This window comes from Ciconia boyciana, chromosome 20 (genome assembly GCF_034638445.1).
Source record: "Ciconia boyciana chromosome 20, ASM3463844v1, whole genome shotgun sequence".
NCBI classification, from domain to species: domain Eukaryota; kingdom Metazoa; phylum Chordata; class Aves; order Ciconiiformes; family Ciconiidae; genus Ciconia; species Ciconia boyciana.
Genome location: NC_132953.1, coordinates 8669615 through 8687000, shown reverse-complemented (window position 1 = coordinate 8687000; position 17386 = coordinate 8669615). Strand labels below are relative to the sequence as shown.

The 17386-nt window shown below is 56.7% G+C and overlaps 1 protein-coding gene and 1 long non-coding RNA gene across 13 annotated transcripts in view; both read right to left on the bottom strand.

Moving 5' to 3' along the window:
- Positions 1-49: 49 nt before the first annotated feature.
- On the bottom strand, positions 50-7673 carry LOC140661903 (uncharacterized). Of its 6 annotated transcripts, XR_012045928.1 has the most exons (4): positions 3715-3976; positions 3251-3579; positions 1778-1868; positions 50-699 (listed from the first exon to the last, which is right to left on the bottom strand). It is a non-coding gene; the product is annotated as an uncharacterized lncRNA (long non-coding RNA). The 6 variants fall into 6 exon arrangements; XR_012045930.1 differs by lacking the exons at positions 50-699; positions 3715-3976 and adding an exon at positions 6807-7673 and having other exon boundaries at positions 1727-1868; XR_012045929.1 differs by lacking the exons at positions 50-699; positions 3715-3976 and adding an exon at positions 5376-6753 and having other exon boundaries at positions 1727-1868.
- A 3752-nt stretch (positions 7674-11425) lies between these two features.
- C2CD2L (C2CD2 like) overlaps positions 11426-17386 on the bottom strand; it is a 66064-nt gene continuing 60103 nt past the window's right edge. For all 7 annotated transcript variants that reach the window (XR_012045948.1, XR_012045947.1, XR_012045950.1 and 4 more), the window contains 5 exons: positions 15511-15712; positions 15111-15369; positions 14571-14723; positions 14004-14134; positions 11426-11738 (listed from right to left, as the gene is read on the bottom strand). The gene's annotated coding sequence lies outside the window, so the exon portion shown is untranslated. The remainder of the gene's footprint in view (positions 11739-14003; positions 14135-14570; positions 14724-15110; positions 15370-15510; positions 15713-17386) is intronic.

Below are 17386 nucleotides of genomic sequence, written 5' to 3'. Positions count from 1 at the left end.
ACAGCAGCAACACTGTAATCCTGATCACGGACTTCAGAGACCCTCCAAGTCTACACCTCAAGCCTAGGAATGACTAGTCCTGTTTTGGAAGGACAAACTTTTTTTACATAAAACTCCTAGACTGAAGGCTCCACGGAAGAGAATGCGGATTGACCCACAGCACAGCATGCCATCAACGCTCTAATGAAAAAAAAAAAAAAGGAATAAAAATCAAGTTGAAATGTCAGTTTCCATCACATTTCACTCATTCTATTTCTACTGGCATCTAGGTGCTCCAAAATTAACTCTACTGACACCATAGTTCACTAACAGGGTAGTTGTGCATATAAAAAGAAAAGGCTCTTGCCAACTTGCCCATAAAGTTAGTCTGAACAAACAGAAGAGAAACACTTGACCCTGAAGAAGGTAACAGGCAGCTCTTCATTTATCCGAGATGAAAGTTCATTCTTTTACCCGAAAGGAAAACCTTCGGAACTGCCAAGGGACCAACCCAGGAACGAGGCATGCTCTGTTACCCGCAGGTCTTCATCACCTTTTCTGCACTGGCAGCAGATTTGCCTTTTCTCAGGCGGAGCATCTGTAGCGTCCCTGAACTCGCAAAGGTTTCTCCCCGCTCCCCCGGCCCCATACGCGCGATTCCCTGAGCGGCAAGCGGGACCGACCACGCGGGATTTTCTGCACGTGACGCCGAAGGTGACACTGGGAAAAGAGGAGGCAAAAAATGATCCTGTTTGTCACACCCAGCCGACGGGGAAAACACGGGGGAGGGTTCTGCCAGAGGGGCCCTGCGGGGCCAGGCCGTGCACCCCGGGAGCTCCAACCGACCGGCCCCTCTCCCCTTTGCCAGGTACCGGGGAGACACCGCTGCCTCCCGCTGCCGCCTCGCCCGCGCCCCCTCGCAGCGGGGCTGCCCCAGGAGAGCCGGGGCACCCCCACCTCGCTCCCACCCCCAGGAACGGGACCGGGAGACGCCCTCCACGCAGGGAGGGGCGCAGGGCGTGGATTTAATCCCCGAGGGAAGAGGCCAGGCTCCCCGCTGGCAGAAGGACCGCTCGCCTCCCTGCTGCTCAGAGACGCTTGCTGGGGACAGCCCGGCCTGCGCCCGGCCGCTCTGCAGCCCCGCTGGGAGCGCAGTCCGGCCGACGGATGCTCCAGCGAATAGACGCTCCGGCTCACGGCCGCCCCCGCTCAGCTAACGTTGCCTCTGGCTAACGCACGCTCCAGACAGCGGACACCCCATCTGCTTCCAGCTCCTCCTCGCTACAGCTCTGGCTAACCGAAGCTCCAGCTCCGCACCGAAGCTCCGCTGGATTTCAGCTCCTTCTCCTTACGAGCTCCAGCTATTTGCCACAGTCTGGGCTTTCGACAAGGTCGGAAAGCGGTCGCTGTCAGAACTGGAATATGACTATTAAACATCACAGCTGTACGCTGTGGAAATACCGATTCATTAGTTTGTACGATTAAGTACTTAAGAACTATTCTCAGCAGCGTACAAAGAAGAGCTGGGCTCCAAGAGGGCGTGCGGGGTCTGAAAAGCACCCTTCCCCCCCCAGAGACCACCTCAGACCGTGAGGCTGGCCCGGGGCATGCCGGCCTCCCAAACTCTGGGCTCCGACGCGACCAGACCCCCACCCTCCAGGGAGGGTCCGTGCACCCTGCCCACCCTCTGCTTTCCCCCGCAGCCCCCAATGCCCTCCCCCCGCCCTGCACAAACAGCCAAACTGGCTTCTGCTTTGGGCCCCCAAACCGGCTCCCATTTCTGAGCCCACAAACCCACCTGCTCAGCCTGTTCTCGAGCCCCAAAAATGCAGCACTTCACCTCTGCTCCTCAGCCCAAAAACATACCGCTCCGTCCCCTCTGGCAGGTCCTGAAAACGCACGACTCAAGCTGTTTCTCAGCCCCAAAGTCAGCCACCTCAGCCTCTTTTCAAGCCCCGCGAACACAAGACCCGCTCTCCATTTTCAGGCCCCAAACCAGCTCACCCTCTCTGCTTTCCGACCCCTTTGCGGTCCCCACGCGTGATGCTGCGGGGCGGGGGGAGCGGAGCCACCCCACAGCCCTGCACCCCCAGGGCCACACATGCAGTTTCGGGGAGCGCTTGGGCACTGCGGAGGGCCCGGCCCCACACCTCTGCGGGGCCGCACCAGCACAGGCAGGGCATCGCTTTATCACGGCTGCTTCCGGCTCGCTTTCTCCGGCACTGGTTGGGGGTGCCGGGCCCGCACCCCAAACCCCCGCAGCCCCAAGCACCCCTGCGGGGAGCCGGGCCCAGCCGCCTCCAGGAACCCCCGCCCGCCGCAGCCGCGGCCCTTCCCCGCCACTCCGGCCACCGGCACCCGCCCGGCGCCGCAGGAGCCCCCCGGGCCGCCGCTGCCCGACCTGCGCCGGGAGCGGCAGAGGCTGCCCAGCCCCACAAGCAGAACCTGAGAGCCAGATGGGGCTGCCCCTACTCCCCCCGGCTCGCACACGGGTTCGGCCCCAAAACCCCCCGACGAACCCCAGGAGAGCGCTCGGCCGGGGCTGCTTTTTCCCCGCCAGTCCCAAGAGAACAGAGCCTGCACCCGCCCCTATTTCATACAGGGATGGGGAGCAGGACAGAGGACTGGAAAGAGAAAAGGAAGACAAGGGAGAAGACTGAGGTGCCGCCAGAGAATGAAAGGCCGAAAGAAAAGGTCAGAGACGTAGAGGAAATCAAACACAACAGGGACGAGAAGCCCTGCAGAGAGATGGAGCAAGAAAAGGCAGGGTCAGCGAGCAGGACAGAGGGGTAGAGAGGTGGGGGGGAAAGGAGAGGAAGAAGAACAGAGGAACGTGACGGCGACAGGGCGCAGGACATACAGACAGAGAGAGAAAAACCACAGGGAACAGGACAAAGGGACTGGGAAAGCAAGAAAGGGTCAGATTTGTACAAAGAGACCAAGAAGGAAAAAGGAAAAAAAAAAAGCAAGCCATGGGCTAGAGGACAGAGGCAGAGGCAGAGGAAAAAAGGGCCAGGGAGCAGGACAGAGAAGGAGAGAAAGGAAAAAGCGGAGACAGGGCAGAGGGTCAGGGAGAGGAAGCAAAGGGCAGGGAGCAGGAGAGAGGTGGAGAAAGAAGCGCTGGGGCAGAAGGATAGAAAGACAAAAAAAGACAGACAGGAAGAAGGATGGCGGACGATAGAGAGAGGGGAAAAAGAAGGACGAGGAGCAGGACACAGATTGTCAGACAGGGACAGGGAGCAAGACCACGCGCTGGCTTACGCATACAGACCCTGCGGTGCACGCTGGCGGCCTGGCCTGCCGCGGACTACGAGGAGGGATCCTTCCTCACCCGGAGAGGCAGGCTCTCTCTTGCCTGCAGCGGGAGGCAGCCGCCAGACGGCCTTCCATTTCTTCTTCTTTACCCTTCTCTGGCTTCTCTCTCCAGCTTCAGCCGCGGCAGCTCCTGTCCACAGCCAGCAAGCGCTCCGCCCGTCCCTTTTCGCCCCCACGCCGCGAGGAGAGCCAGGCCAGGCACAGACAATCCACGCAAGCCTGAGGCGGGTGCCGTCACCGGCAGCCCCAGGGGAGGAAGGGACGACCGTGTCCTCAGCGCAGCCTCTGGGAGAGGGAAAGAAGAAGCAGACACCGTTATTACCGCAGATCGCCTCCGGCTGAAGCCTCTCCTTCCGCAGGGGCTTCTGGAGACGCGCGGAAGGCCAGCTTGCCACCGGCACGACGGGGCTTGGGAGCGACCTGGGGCTACGGGACAGGCTTCAGGGGAGGGGCTGGAGCTGGGGGCAGCTGCGCGTGGGGGGCAAGCGGGGCCGGGGGAGGCTCAGGGGGAGCTCTGGAAGCGGGGAGCCGCCCGGCGTCTGCGCCTGGGGGGGTGTCCGCCTTCTTCCCCTCTCCCCTTCTCTCAGCTCTCGGGCAACTCCCTGGGGCTGCCCTGACCCAGCTCGCCTCCGGCACACCGGCAGCCTGCCGCAGCGGGCAGCTTCAGGCTTCCCGTCCCGCAGCCAGCGGGCAGAACACACCCCCGCGCCCGCCAAAGGGGCTCGCTTGCCTTACCGCTGCCCCAGGACGCCCGGAGCCGCCGAGACCCGCGCCCAGCGCGCCGCCATGCCGCTCCCGGGCACCGCGCATGCGCCGGCCGCCGACGGCGCGCCGGAGGTGCCAGGGCTGGCGCCCGAACGCCGGGCGGCGGCACCGCGCTGCGGCCGTGCCGCCGCGGCAGCGGCGGAGGCGGCAGCGCCGCTGCGCTCCTGTGCGGTGTCGGCGCTGCAGTACCGCGCCGCGGCACCGGCAGCAGCGAGCACCCGGCGGGCGGCGCGGACCCAGGGGCGGCACCGGCGCTGCAGTTCCGCGCCGAGCGCCCGCCGGCAGCGTGCACGCGGGGCGGCGGCAGCGGCGGCGTTTCCTTACCGGGAGGCAGCAGCGAGCGCGGCGGCGGCGCCGCAGGCACCGCGGCACCGCCGTGCCGTTACCGGCGGACGGCAGCCGCGGTGAGCACGGCGGCACCCCACCGCACATGCGCGGTGCCTGACCTGCAGTACCGCGTTTCCTCCGCCAGAGGGCAGCAGTGAGCGCGGGCGCCGCCGCGCCCCCCCCCCCCCCGCCCCCCCGCGCGCCACGTGCCCGAGGCCGTTCCCCGCCGGCAGACGGCTGCCGGCCCCGGCAGGTACCCGGAGGCCAGCATGGGGCGAGGACGCACCCCGGCGTGCTGCACACACCAGCGGGGCTGGCTGGAACCTCCCTGCCGAAAGACTACATCTCCCGGCATGCCCTGCGAACAACGTGCCCGACCACAAGCTGGCTACCCCAGGACTACAGCTCCCAGCATGCTGCGGGCTGCTGCCTCCTGTGCCATTTAACCCTATGGGGACACCGGCCCCTACGCCCTCCTCCCCTCACCAGCACCCGCGGGACCCCGCCGCGCCTGCGGAGGCCGGCTCGCAGGGCCGGGATTCCCAGCACCACCACCGGCTCCGCTTCGGGTCCGATGCTTCCCCAGCTGTCCCGCACCCCTCCGCACGACCTGGAAACCCCCCACACACAGACACGCACCGGGGGGGGGGGGGGGGGCCTTTGTGTCAGGACCACCCTTTTGCAGGGCCCCGACCCGACCCAGCTGCTTCCCCAGCACTACCCCTACCCCCCGGTGAGCCCCAGCGCTCAGGCAGCCCCGCGTGTCCCTGTGCGGCCTCCCCCCTGTCCCGGTGCATCAGCTTTCCCCCATCCCCTCGGCTTCTGGGCCACCCGCGACCCCGGCGCCGCACCCTCCGCTCCTTGGCCCTAGTGCGGGTCTTCCTGGACCCGGTCGCTGTTGCCCCAGCCCCACCTCCCCCTTTGTGTCACCTTCCCGGGATGTTCCCGGTTTGCAGGGACCCCCCCCCCCCCCCCCCAGCCCCATTCACCTGTTCTGTGCTTGCAGCCTCAGTCCCGGTCCCTGCATGTATTGCTCAGCTCTGGCGTTGTTGTCCTGGACCTACCCTGATGGGGTGATGTGAACACCACACTCATGGCAGTAGCCCAGCTCAGCAGCCCCCGGCCCACAGCTGCAGCCCGTGGGGACACGGGCACCATAGCCATCAGCCCTGCTGGCCCCTCCAGAGGCTGGTCAGCCCCAGGCCCTGGGCCCAGAGCTGCATCCCACCGAGAACACAGGCTATTGCCCTCGGCCCCACTGGGGACAGCTGTGGTCGCTGGGACAGCAGAGGGGTGCCCCAGCTCCTGAGGGCAGCTTGCCAAAAGCCAAAGGGAGAGTCCTGGGCTGCACAGGAAGAGAAAAGGGGACGAGAACAAAGGGAGAGCCCTGGAGCGCAATGCTGGGGTGGGAGGAAGCCATCAGCAGGTGACAAGGAAAACATAGGACTCTGGGGGCACAGGAAGGTGGGGGGGGGAGGGGGCCTGGGCCCCACAGAGAGGAAAACAGTTGACCCTAGAGCACACCAAAAAAGCACTGGCAAAACTCTGGGATGGGAGGAAAGCTAAACAGGAAGCATTGCGGCACGCTGTATGACAAGCACAGGGCCTTGGGACACACAGAAGGACTCGGGGGGAGCCTAAAATATGAATTCAGGAGTTCAGAGGGCTCCAGGGCACGGCCGAATACAAACTGGTGCACACCAAAAGGGCTGTGCAGCACGCCATGGGGCTCAGTGTCGCTGTTTGCTTAGGGACATGGTGTAGTGGTGGTCTTGGTAGTGTCAGGCTTACGGTTGGACTCGATGATCTTAAAGGTCTTTTCCAACCTATACGATTCTGTGATTCTGTGATGGGAAGCGGCCTGCAGCCACCACCAGACCCTATGGAAACTCCCTCTCTCAGCACCGTTTGTGCTGGCCCCAGACCTTCGCCCGTACCTTGGGTACCGTAGGTGGTTGCCCCCTCAGCGACCTCGTTGGGAATGAAGAGCTCACAACCCGTATTCCTTCAGATCCTCCTCTCTGTCCCCTCTGTCCACGCTTGCCCCAGACCAAACAGCCCGGACCAGCCCTTGCCATGCTCCGGCCTCACTCGCCCCTCACCTGCCCAACACACAGGGCTCTCCCCCCACTAACCGGCACCGCCTCAGCCGAGGGACCCTGTGCCCAAAGCCTGCTTCCAGGCGGGCTTGCGCGCCTGCCTCCCCGCAGCTCCGGCGTGTCTGCGTCTGCAAGAGCAAGGGCGCGTGCACGGGCCCAGAAGGAGGAGCAATCTTGGCTTCCCTAACCGTATTTTACTACTGTTTGTGCGCTATTCCCACCCAGACCTTCGTATGCGCATACCTAACCCAAAAATCTCTTTGCCCTTAGCACCTTCAGTCACTCGCAGCACTGAGGTTCTTCCCCTCTCTCAAAACTTACTTGCTCTTTCCTGTCTCCTTGTCGCACCTCCTCGGCCCTTTCTGTACATTCTTCCTTCAAACAACACGCCTGAAATCAACAAAATGGGTCAAGCAGCTGTCTTCAAGTCGATGCCTCTGATAGGATTATCCTACAAACCAATCCAACTCCTAAGGTCATTGGACAATTCTAGTTTTAGAGCATTTTCCCAAAGCTTTAAGTGCGGTTCCCTGCTAGGTTATGTGATAAAAAGCTTGTCTCCATAAACTCCAAGTCACACAGAGGCGCTGTGCCAGGTAAGGCACCCCAGTGACGCAGCCAGAGAAACGGATTCCCTGCCCTGGCTCCTCCCAGAGCTGTCCCGGCAGAGCCGCCAGCCCCACGGTACGGGGTGACACTCGTCACGACGAGTAGACGGGAGCGGCTTTCCGGATCACCATACAGACTGAGAAAGGTTGCCGACTAAGGCTGTGGGACGCACGTGGGGACCGCACAGGATGTACTATGGTCTGTTTACTGGAGGAACCAAAGGTGGGGAAGGGGAGGTAGCAGAGGAGTTTGGGGAGGAACAAGCATCGGAAAAAGAGAGGGACAAGGGGATAAAAAGGGCTGGTAGCACGCAAATAGGTTGCTGGTCAGTAGGATTGTCTGGCCGTGCCCTGTGCCTGACCAGCAGAGTCTCCCGTCTTCTCATTAACTCCATCTGTAGGTATTTTTGTGAGGGAAAGGTTCTCTGTTTTTGTGCGCGTGCGTGTGTGAGGGCCGAGGCCGAGCGGCCGAGGTGCAGGGCCGAGCGGCGGGACCTAGGCTGAGTCGTGGGACCTAGGCCGAGCGGCGGCCTCGTCCCTGGAGCTCGGTTTCAGGAGCTCAGCCTCGTCCCTGGAGCTCGGCAGGCATCCAAGATGGCATAGAAAAGAACAAGAACGCTCTTTTTTGGGAACAGAGATCTTAGGAGAGGTGCGATGGCAACAAAGCGAGTCCAAAGGGGGCTTACGGAGCTAAAAGCGTGCTGCTCGGGAGGCAGCGTGACAGTAGCAGAGGGCTTCTGAGAGGGACAGACACAAGAAGGCTCGAGGACACGGTGAAGAAGTCCAGAGGGGATTTGAACAGACTACGGATGTCCTCAGGGGACCAGGGACTGAACAGAGGTGTCCTAGCTAGCAGAGAGGACAACATGAGTGCTCTGGAGATGAAAGATGTCAGCGGGAATGGTTCTCGGGAGCAAGAAGGGTGCAAATTGTGCTACAGAGCCACAGAGGGCTGCGGGGCACGAGGACGGCCTCAGGAGGCACGGTGACGGCAGAAGGCGGCTGCTGAGAGCGAGACAGACAGACAGACAGACAGACAGAAGGCGGCTCTGGCACGCAATGCAAAACCCAAGAGGGTGTCCCAGCGATGTCCTCAGGGGATGAGCAACCGAACGGAGACATCCTAGACGGCAGTGAATAAGGTAAGGGAGCTGTGGGGCACAACAACAGCCTGAGGAGGGGTTCTGTCCGAATAAGAGAGAGACACAAAGAGGGCTGCAGAGCTGGAAGGGTGCCGTGGGGCACGAGGACAGTCTCGGGCGGCGTCATGACAGGAACGAGGGGGCTCCAGGGGTCGGGGGAAACGTGGACAAAGAGACAAACAAAGGATTGCTGACACAATGAGGTCCTCGGGAGGGGATCTGAACAGAGTAGAGATGTCCTCAGGGGACCGGGGACCGAACAGAGGCATCCGACATGGCGGAGGGAAGGCAAGAGTGCTCTGAGGGAAAACGGAAGCTTGAGGAAGCGTTGTCTCTGAAGAAGAAAGATACAAAGCCCGCTGCAGAACTAAAGGATGGCCATGGACCACAAGGGCGCTGGCAGGAAGCGTCGCGACAGAAACAGAGGGGTGCCGAGATGGCCAGAGAGACAGAAGGCGGCTTGAGGGCACAAAGGTACTGGGGAGGGGATCTGAACAGAGTACGGAGGTGACGAGGGAGACGCCGACCCAGTGGAGGCAAGCGAGATGGAGGAGAGGACAAAGAGACTGCTCTGAGGAAGAGGGAGGAGATGTTCTTACAAAGCCAGAGGGGTACAAGTTACGCTTCAGAAATAACAGCATGCCGAGGAGACCCTCTAACGCCTCAGGATGAATGGAGAGAAGAGAAAAAAATAAAAGACAGAAAGAAAATTTAAGCAGCAACAGGGTACGTGACAAGACAGAGAGAACTAAAAACACAGGGACAGACAGCTCGATAAAAGTCGACACAGAAAGAACACTGAAAAAGCAAAAGGGTACGAGGCAGAGGAGACAAAATTTAAAAATAGGGAGAGCAAACTAGATAAAAGCAGGCATAGAGAAAAACTGAAAAACAAAGGCCTTCAAGGAAGAAAACAATAAAATAGAGGGACAGCAAACTAAACAAACAAAGACACAGAAACAACATTTAAAAAGCGACAGGGTGTCGTGGTTTAGCCCCAGCCGGCAGCCAAGCACCACGCAGCCGCTCGCTCACTCCCCCCCCGGTGGGATGGGGGAGAGAATTGGAAGAGCACAAGAAAACTGGTAGGTTGAGATAAGAACAGTTTAATAATCGGAACAAAATAGTAGGAATAATAATAATGAATTGTAATGAGGAGGAAAACCACAAGAGAGAGCGAGAGGAACAAAACCCAAGGGAGGGAAAATAAAAAAAGATACAACCGCTCACCACCCACCGACCGACACCCAGCCAGTCCCCGAGCAGCGACCGCTACCCCCCGGCCAACTCCCCCCAGTTTCTATACCGGGCACGACATCCTATGGTATGGAACAGCCCTTTGGTCAGTTTGGATCCACTGTCCTGGCTGTGCCCCCTCCCATTTCTTGTGCACCTGCCAGAGCACGGGAAGCTGAAAAAGTCCTTGACTGGTGTAAACACCGCTTAGCAACAGCCAAAACATCAGCGTGTTATCAATCTTATTCTCATCCTAAAATCCAAAACACAGCACTATAGCAGCTACCTGGAAGAAAATTAACTCTATCCCAGCCAAAACCAGGACACAGGCTATGGCACAGGCTAGCATGAAACAGAAAATAAAGACAGTGAACTGGATACAAGGAGATAGAGAAAAAAATTCAAAAGCAACGTGACACAGGAAAGTCTGGAAATAATATAAAAATAGGGTTAGACATCTGGGTAAAAGTAGGCAGAAAAAAATTTTACAGGTCACAATATACAGCACAGATAGGAAAAAAATAAACAAGAGACAGAAAAAATACATACAAGTGAACATAGAAACAAAAATTCAAAAGCTTTTTCAATTCAAAAGACATTAAGAGAGGAAAAAAAAATAGCAAAAAACCCAAGTAGATGGAGACATAAAAAGAAAATTTTAAAGGCAACTGGGCACAGCACAGACTAGAACAAATTAAAAAATGAGGACAGCAAACCGGATAAAGACAGACGAGGAAAGACCATTTAAAAGCAACGGGGTACAGGACAGACAGGAAACAATTAAACAGGGAGAGACATCTTGACAAAAGTAGACACAGAATGAAAATTTTAAAAGCAACAGGATACAGGAAAAAATTAAAAAAAAAAAAAGAGAGACAGAAAACAAGATAAGAGTACACCTAGAAACAAAATTTCAAAAAGAGAAGAATTATGAGAGTAAAAAAAATGAAAAATAGGGACAGTTTCCTAGAAAAAAGTAGACAGGGTGCAGAGCAGAGGGAGCCACTGAAAAGAGAGACAGGTCACTGCGCAGAGGGAGGCCTCGAAATGCCATTTTCCCCAGCAATGCGGAAGAAGGCAGGGCGGGAAGAGTGAAATAATAGCAGGTGGGGAGCTGGAAAGGGAGGGGCATAGAAAGGAAACGTAGAAGGTGACGGTGTGGAGGGCAGTGCTAGCAGAAGGGCAAAAAGCTTTGGGGAGAAGCTCCCCAAACAGCCTGAAAGGGAGACAGAGGCAGGTACAGGCAAGGAGGCAGGCAGAGGTCTGGAGAAGCACGGCAGAGAGGGGCCCGGAGGCACGCGAGGGATGCGCGACTCACCGCAGCTCCTGCCACCGCCGGGAGACCTTCAGCGCCCCGAGGCTTCCCTCTCGGCCCCTGCCCCTTCCTCCTCCACAGTGCCGGCTGCCTCGCCCGCCCAGGTGCCCCGATGCTCCTCTCCCAAGAGGCTTCCCAGAGACACGGCGGCTCACGTGTGCGGCCCATGGGGGCACCGAGCTCCCGGCACCACGTGCTGGTGGTGCGCTCTGTCGGGGACGGCTGGGAGGGATCCTTCCCGGCTGCGGGGACCGGCTGCTCCTTGCTGGAGGCAGCTGCCTGGGGAAGCCCCTTCCTTTCACTCCTCAGCCAGCTCCCACAGGCAGGCATGCCTAGGCAGCCCTCTCCCCACGTAGAGCCCCTCGGCACAGCAGGGCCAGCCCCATCCTCAGCCCTTTTTAAACCCTTGGCCCAGCCCCAGCCCTTTTAAACCCTGGGCCCAGCCCCATCCTCACCTCATGGGTCCCACCTGTGCTGCCCCGGGCCACAGCTGGAGCCCATCGGGAACAGGGGGCCAATTACCCCAACCCTCACAAGCCAGACACAGCCAGCAACCTGGCACCGGCACGGGCAGACACCACCGCCAAGCTGGCACCGCTGTGGGCAGATGCTGCCTCCAAGCTGGCACCGGCCTGGCAGGCTTTATTTTACAGCCCAAAGCCAAGGTTGGCCTCTAAACAAGAAAACATGTGAAAGCACCCTTACAGGATGCCGGTCCGGTGGTGTCCATGATAGCTCTCACAGCCTCCCACGTAATAGACAGCTCCCCTGTCCGGGACCATGTTTGGCATGTCCCAGGCCCTCCCCGCACCCATGCTGAAAATCAAACAGAACAATTAAGGACTCTGCTTCATCGCCTCGGCCTCCAAAAGAAGCTTCCTTCCTCTGCTGACGGTCGGCACGGATATCCTCGTGCTGTTCCTTGAATGCGGGCTGGCCTTGGGTGCCTGTGCTGCCAAAGGAAGAGAAAATGATCATGCTCTTGTAACGTGCTCCATCATCCTCTTGTTCTTCAAGAAAACAAAAGAAAGCTACCATCCCCATTGCTACGTAACAGAAGTTTGTGCAGGAGACGGCTGAGCCCATCCCCAGAAATGGAAAACTCTGCTATGACCCTGCTTTGCCTTTTGGCGACAGCGCCCGCCATCGGTGTGCCCCAAACAGGCGAGGTCCCGTTCGGGCTGGCGTCCGCCACAAACAGGCGACGTCCCCTGCGGGCTGAACAGAGTCAACTGAACGGAGTCTTCAGAAGAACTTAGTTGTGCATTCAGTTTACAAGTAAATCCCACCCAAGCAATGCTAGGGGGCATGCTGGCATAGAAAGGAATTCATGAGTTCATTTAGTATTTCCAGTGGAACATTCCATAGGTTGTAAAAACAGCCTTAAAGTCTTTTTCCCTGTTGCACCAACAACGCTTATTTTAGTTCTGCTTAAGGGGTCCCCTACAACTACTTACTACAGCATGTGTGGCTCCACTATCAATTAAAAAAATCTAGTCTTTCATTCCCCAGCTTGACTGGAACCGGAGGATCGTCTGGGGAAACTTTCATACATTCCTCCGGCCCCCTTCGGTCCAACCCAATCTCCGTCATGACTCCAACCCCTTCTTCTGTCTCTCTTTCCCGAGATGACTCAGACGGGGCGGACAATCTTTTTTCCAGCGGCCCTCTCGCTTACGATTGGCACGCCGATTCATTCCCAGGGGAATGTCATAACCATTTCTACTATTATTGCTACGGCCCCTTCCTCGCCCACAAAATTCACCTCGTGTATTTTCTCTCCCTTTTTCTTGGTCTTCTGTCAAGGCAGCCAACAAAGAAGCTTGCGGCGTTACTCGTCCCCGCTTCTCCTTCTCTCCTGTTTCCTCCCGACTATTACGTACCTTATACGCGATTGACAAGAACCGCGAGATTGTCATGCCATCCTCGCCCTCTGCCTTTTGTAATCTCTTTCTTATATCTGCTGCCGCTTGACCAATAAACGGCGTGTTCAATAACTGTAAATGGCTATCATCTTCCGGATCGAGATCTGATTAGATAAATTCTTAGGCTTTTGCACTCCATGTTGAATCCCGTACACAATTAACTTTGGATATTCCTTTACCCTCTGTAATCCCTCACACTTGTGTTTGGATCCCACTCCGGATCCTCCTTTGGGAGGTACATAATGGTATTAGGCACCCCCCCACACACACACACATTGTTGGACCAGTCCCTCTCTAGCCTTCTCTAAAATTGTTCTCCTCTCCTCAGGGGTAAACAAATATTCTAGGAGAGCCTGTACATCTCCCCAGTTAGGATTATGAGTCGTGATTAACAGTACTATACATTCCCTCTGGATCGTTTCGATAGGATCTGACTGCCCGTTGCCAGTTTAATAAAGCAGAAGCGGTAAAAGGTACGTGTACGGATACCGCTCTTCCTTCAGGCCCTAGAGCGCGGCTGAGGGGAGCTTGAACTATCGGTTTCTGTCCCCTTGTTCTTTTAGAGACAGCACTCACAACTCCATTATCGCTTGAGCTATCAGATTCTGGCTGTTTTGGAGGAGCTACCAACAGCTGAATATCCTCTTCTGAATTTTCCCATTCAATACAACGAGGTTTTCCCTTTTTCTCTTTTAACGCATATATTCCAACCTGATGTTTAGAATCCACTAAACCACCTTTCTTCCTAATATCCCAATCGCGTCTTAACGAAAAAAGCATATCCACGTAAGGCATTCCATCCCATTTTTCCGTTCTCCGACAAAACAACATTCATTCCGATATAGCGTTATATCTCAAGGACCCATTCTCAGGCCATTTTTCACCATCTTCCAATCGAGATCGTGGCCACCGTTGATTACAATATCGTTTTAGCCCACTCTTAGTCGTGGGATCTCCCCCAAATTTATTGCAATGCTTCAGGATGCATCCTAGAGGAGAGCAAAGGGGGAAGCAGCAGAGATATGGGAAGCAGCAGCGCCCATACCGGTACCGAAAAACCCAGCATTTCTACACAAACCGGAACGAGGGACATCTCCCTCTGTTGAACAGGACAGCGTGTAGAAACAAACAGAACTACGCTACTGCCACCTATCTTTCCTGGTGCGTCTTATGCAGAGCCCAGAACAGATCAGAGGGTGCCTGCTTCCCGAGAGGTCTTGCCCCTACCCCCTTTTTCTCCTATCCCCCAAAAATACCTCTTTTCACTAGCATTGCACCGTTGTGTCGCTTACCGCCCGACTGCAGGAGAGGAGCTGAAGGAGTCCCCGGTCGACAGGTCGGTGCGTGCCGGAGTCCGCTCAGGCCTCTTCTCCCCGTCGGACACGGCAAGACGAACCGGGCGAGGCTGTCGGCTCGGTCCCATCTGGGGTGCCAAAACCGTTATCCCACAAGCGTGAGGTCACTTGCCCGGTGTGCGAGATGCCAATATACGCACAGGGCAGAGGTATGTTTATTTCATGCCTGCGCAGAGATGGGCACTAGGCGGTAGCTCCGCAAAGCTAGCACAGAGTTCGGTCATACAAGTACAGTATTTATACGGTCTAGCTATGCATATGCATAAGTAATCACACAAAGCAGTTTTCTATCGGTCTACATTTCTCTTACTTCAACTTAAAGCTACAGTGCTGCTTTAACGTGCTGCGCACGCTGAGCGGTGAGGGCTCTCTGCTCGGGCCGGGGTCTCCAGCTCGAGGGTGTGGCTTTTAGGATTATAACGAGGATAGTTTGCGGGAGGGTGCTTCTTATCACGCTCCTACTAGTTGTTTCGGATGGTTCCCTAACCATTTTAATTAGCTTACCTATTTCTTCAGGATGTGCTTCTCTCCCAAGGACAGTAATTCTCGTTTAGACGTTCCGCTTTCCAGCCTGCATCCTCCTTATCGGCTTTACCTCAGCCCTGGCCTTCCACCAGCTCCTGGTAGACGACGCCGTTAGACTACAACACGACCGTTCTTTGACGCCAGTCAGCGGGATCGGAATTAGGAACAGAAAGAACAGGACAAGCTAAACACCCACACGAGCCTCACATCCCTAAGAAATGATTAAAAACCCCAAACGACCCCATTTTAGATTGCATTGCCTTAGGGACCGCCTCCTTCAAGTGCCCGGGCGGAGCGGTGGAATCAGTCACAGAATTCACTTGCCTGCCAGGAGACAGCCCTTGTCCTCGCAAGGCAAATTTTTCAAAACAGCGTGCTATTTTCCCATTTTATCAACTACAGCGGGCTTGCCCTACCAGCACGAGTTGAGGACGTTTTCCTGTGGGTTCATTTGACACTCCATTAAGTTTTTAGCAGGCGCAAGCGACCAAGCGCGAGATAGAAAGTAAGCCAAGATACCGGCTGCCGTACAAAATTTGTTCAAGATTGCGCCTGCGGGAATCGCACAAAGCCCACGACGACTGAACAGGTATGTCGGAGGCCCCCCGGCAAACAGCGCCGACGTTTCGTGAAGCTCTTTTCCTGTCAAGAAAAGGGCCTTTTAGACGGTATCTCTGTTGGAATTCAGGCTGCTTCCTACTCATTCTGGCAAGTTCGCTTTCACAGCAACCCGGAGATCTTCAACCACCAAGCAACACTGGTAATTCTTGCTCTCTGCCTACGGGGAATTTCAGCGAATCAGAACACTACTTCAAGCAAAATTCCGGGTCTGTTTCACGCAAATCAAATATCTAAGCCGTGGACAGGTGTCTGTAGAAAGACGACGACTTTAAAAGATAAAGGGAAGTAGAGTACTCACTTTTCTGAAATGTCTTCCAGTCGTTCCATCGATTTAGCAGCCCAACCCAGCCGTCGAAATTGCGGAGCAACAGAGAGAGCGGTCGCAGGTCCACGCCGTTCTCCCCTAGCCACAGAGCCTTCCGCTTTGCCCATTCCCGCCGACAGCCAGAGCATCGGCGCCGTAGCACCTTCGGAATAACGCACCTCCCACAGCTACGCACCTTTACAAAAGAACCGAGCAGCGTGTAAACAAACATTGCAACGGTTGCGGTAAGGGCTCAAACAGGGATGCCGATGTTATCACTCTGAGATTCAACAACCACGAAAAATGTCATTTTGCTCCAGTATTACAGGAGTTCATTGACTAGTGTCAAAAAAAAATTTTGTTGAAAATACATTGTTTGAAGCATGATTCCAAATGCAAACGTTAAGCAATTCTCGTGAGTCTTTAACTGAGCGGCATTCAGGATCTGACTAAAACAATGGCGGAACGGAGGGCTAGAAGCCCAAAACTAACTCACCATCCCGGCAACTATGGGAGACTTTTGGTGACTGTGGGGAACTGAGCTTGGGAAGCTTTGCCCAGTCTGGCAATAGAAAGCTAAGGCCCTGCAAACACGGTACGTTTAACCGAAAAAAAAAAGGGGGGGGGGGAATATGTTGTTTTGTAGTTCCTCTGCTTTCTACACAGAACCAAAGCAGTTTTAGTTCAGTAACGAATGTTCACACTTCCACGCGGTACTCTTACAAACATCAGTCACTGCTAATAAGCAACGGATGTAGTGGGTACAGAGAAACCTCCTGTCCAGCAAATGCTTTAAGCTTTTCTACGTTCAAGACGTTACTTCCCAGGCCCCTGCAAAGACCCTTACTCTGCCCTGCCCCACCCAACCCGTTCTATTTGGAACGATTGCTGAAAAACACGACCATTCCACAGCAAGTAAGCAACTGACATCCCGACCCAGAGCTTTCCCTTACAGGACAATGCCAAAGCCAAGCCCAGAATTTTTACTTGCCGATGACGGGCAGCATGCGAGAGCAGAGCCGGACGCGAGGACTTCCCTCCGGGATGGCAGATCCGCTGGTGCGCGCACACGCATGCGCGGTGCCGGGCTGCAGTTCCGGCTTCCGACCCTCCCGACGACCAAACGTCAGTACCTCAGGGGGGGAGCCGCGCATGCGCGGTGGCGCATTTTCAAGTGCTCGCTGCTGCCGCTCAGTGGACCAATGTCGGTACTGCAGCTGGGGAGCTGCGCATGCGCGGTGGCGCAATTTTGTTGGTGCTCGCTGCTGTCGCCCGGTGGACAAAACGCAGTACTGCAGCTGTGGAGCCGCGCATGCGCAGGGGTGCAACTCTTTTGGTGCTCGCTGCTGCCGCTGTTTGGATAGAATGCGGTACTGCAGGTGGGGATCCGCACATGCGCAGTGGTGCATTTTCCCGAGCTCGCTGCTGCCGCCCGGTGGACAAAGGTCGGTACTGCAGCCGGGGAACCGCGCGTGCGCAGTGACGGAGTTTCGAGTGCTCGCTGCTGCCGCCTGGTGGACAAAGGTCGGTACTGCAGCCTGGGAGCCGCGCATGCGCAGTGGTGCCATTTATTGGTACTCGCTGCTGCCGCCGTTTGGACAAATGTCTATACTGCAGCTGGGGAGCCGCGCATGCGCGGTGGTGCATTTTCCCGGGCTCGCTGCTGCCACCGTGTGGACAAATGTCGGTGCTGCAGATGGGGAGCCGCGCATGAGCAGTGGTGCAATTTATTTTCGTGCTCGCTGCTGCCGCCGTCCGGACATAATGCAGTACTGCAGACGGGCATCCGCGCATGCGCCGTGGCGCATTTTCCCCCGGCTCGCTGCTGCCGCGGGATGGACAAAATTCAGTACTGCAGCCAGGGAGAAGC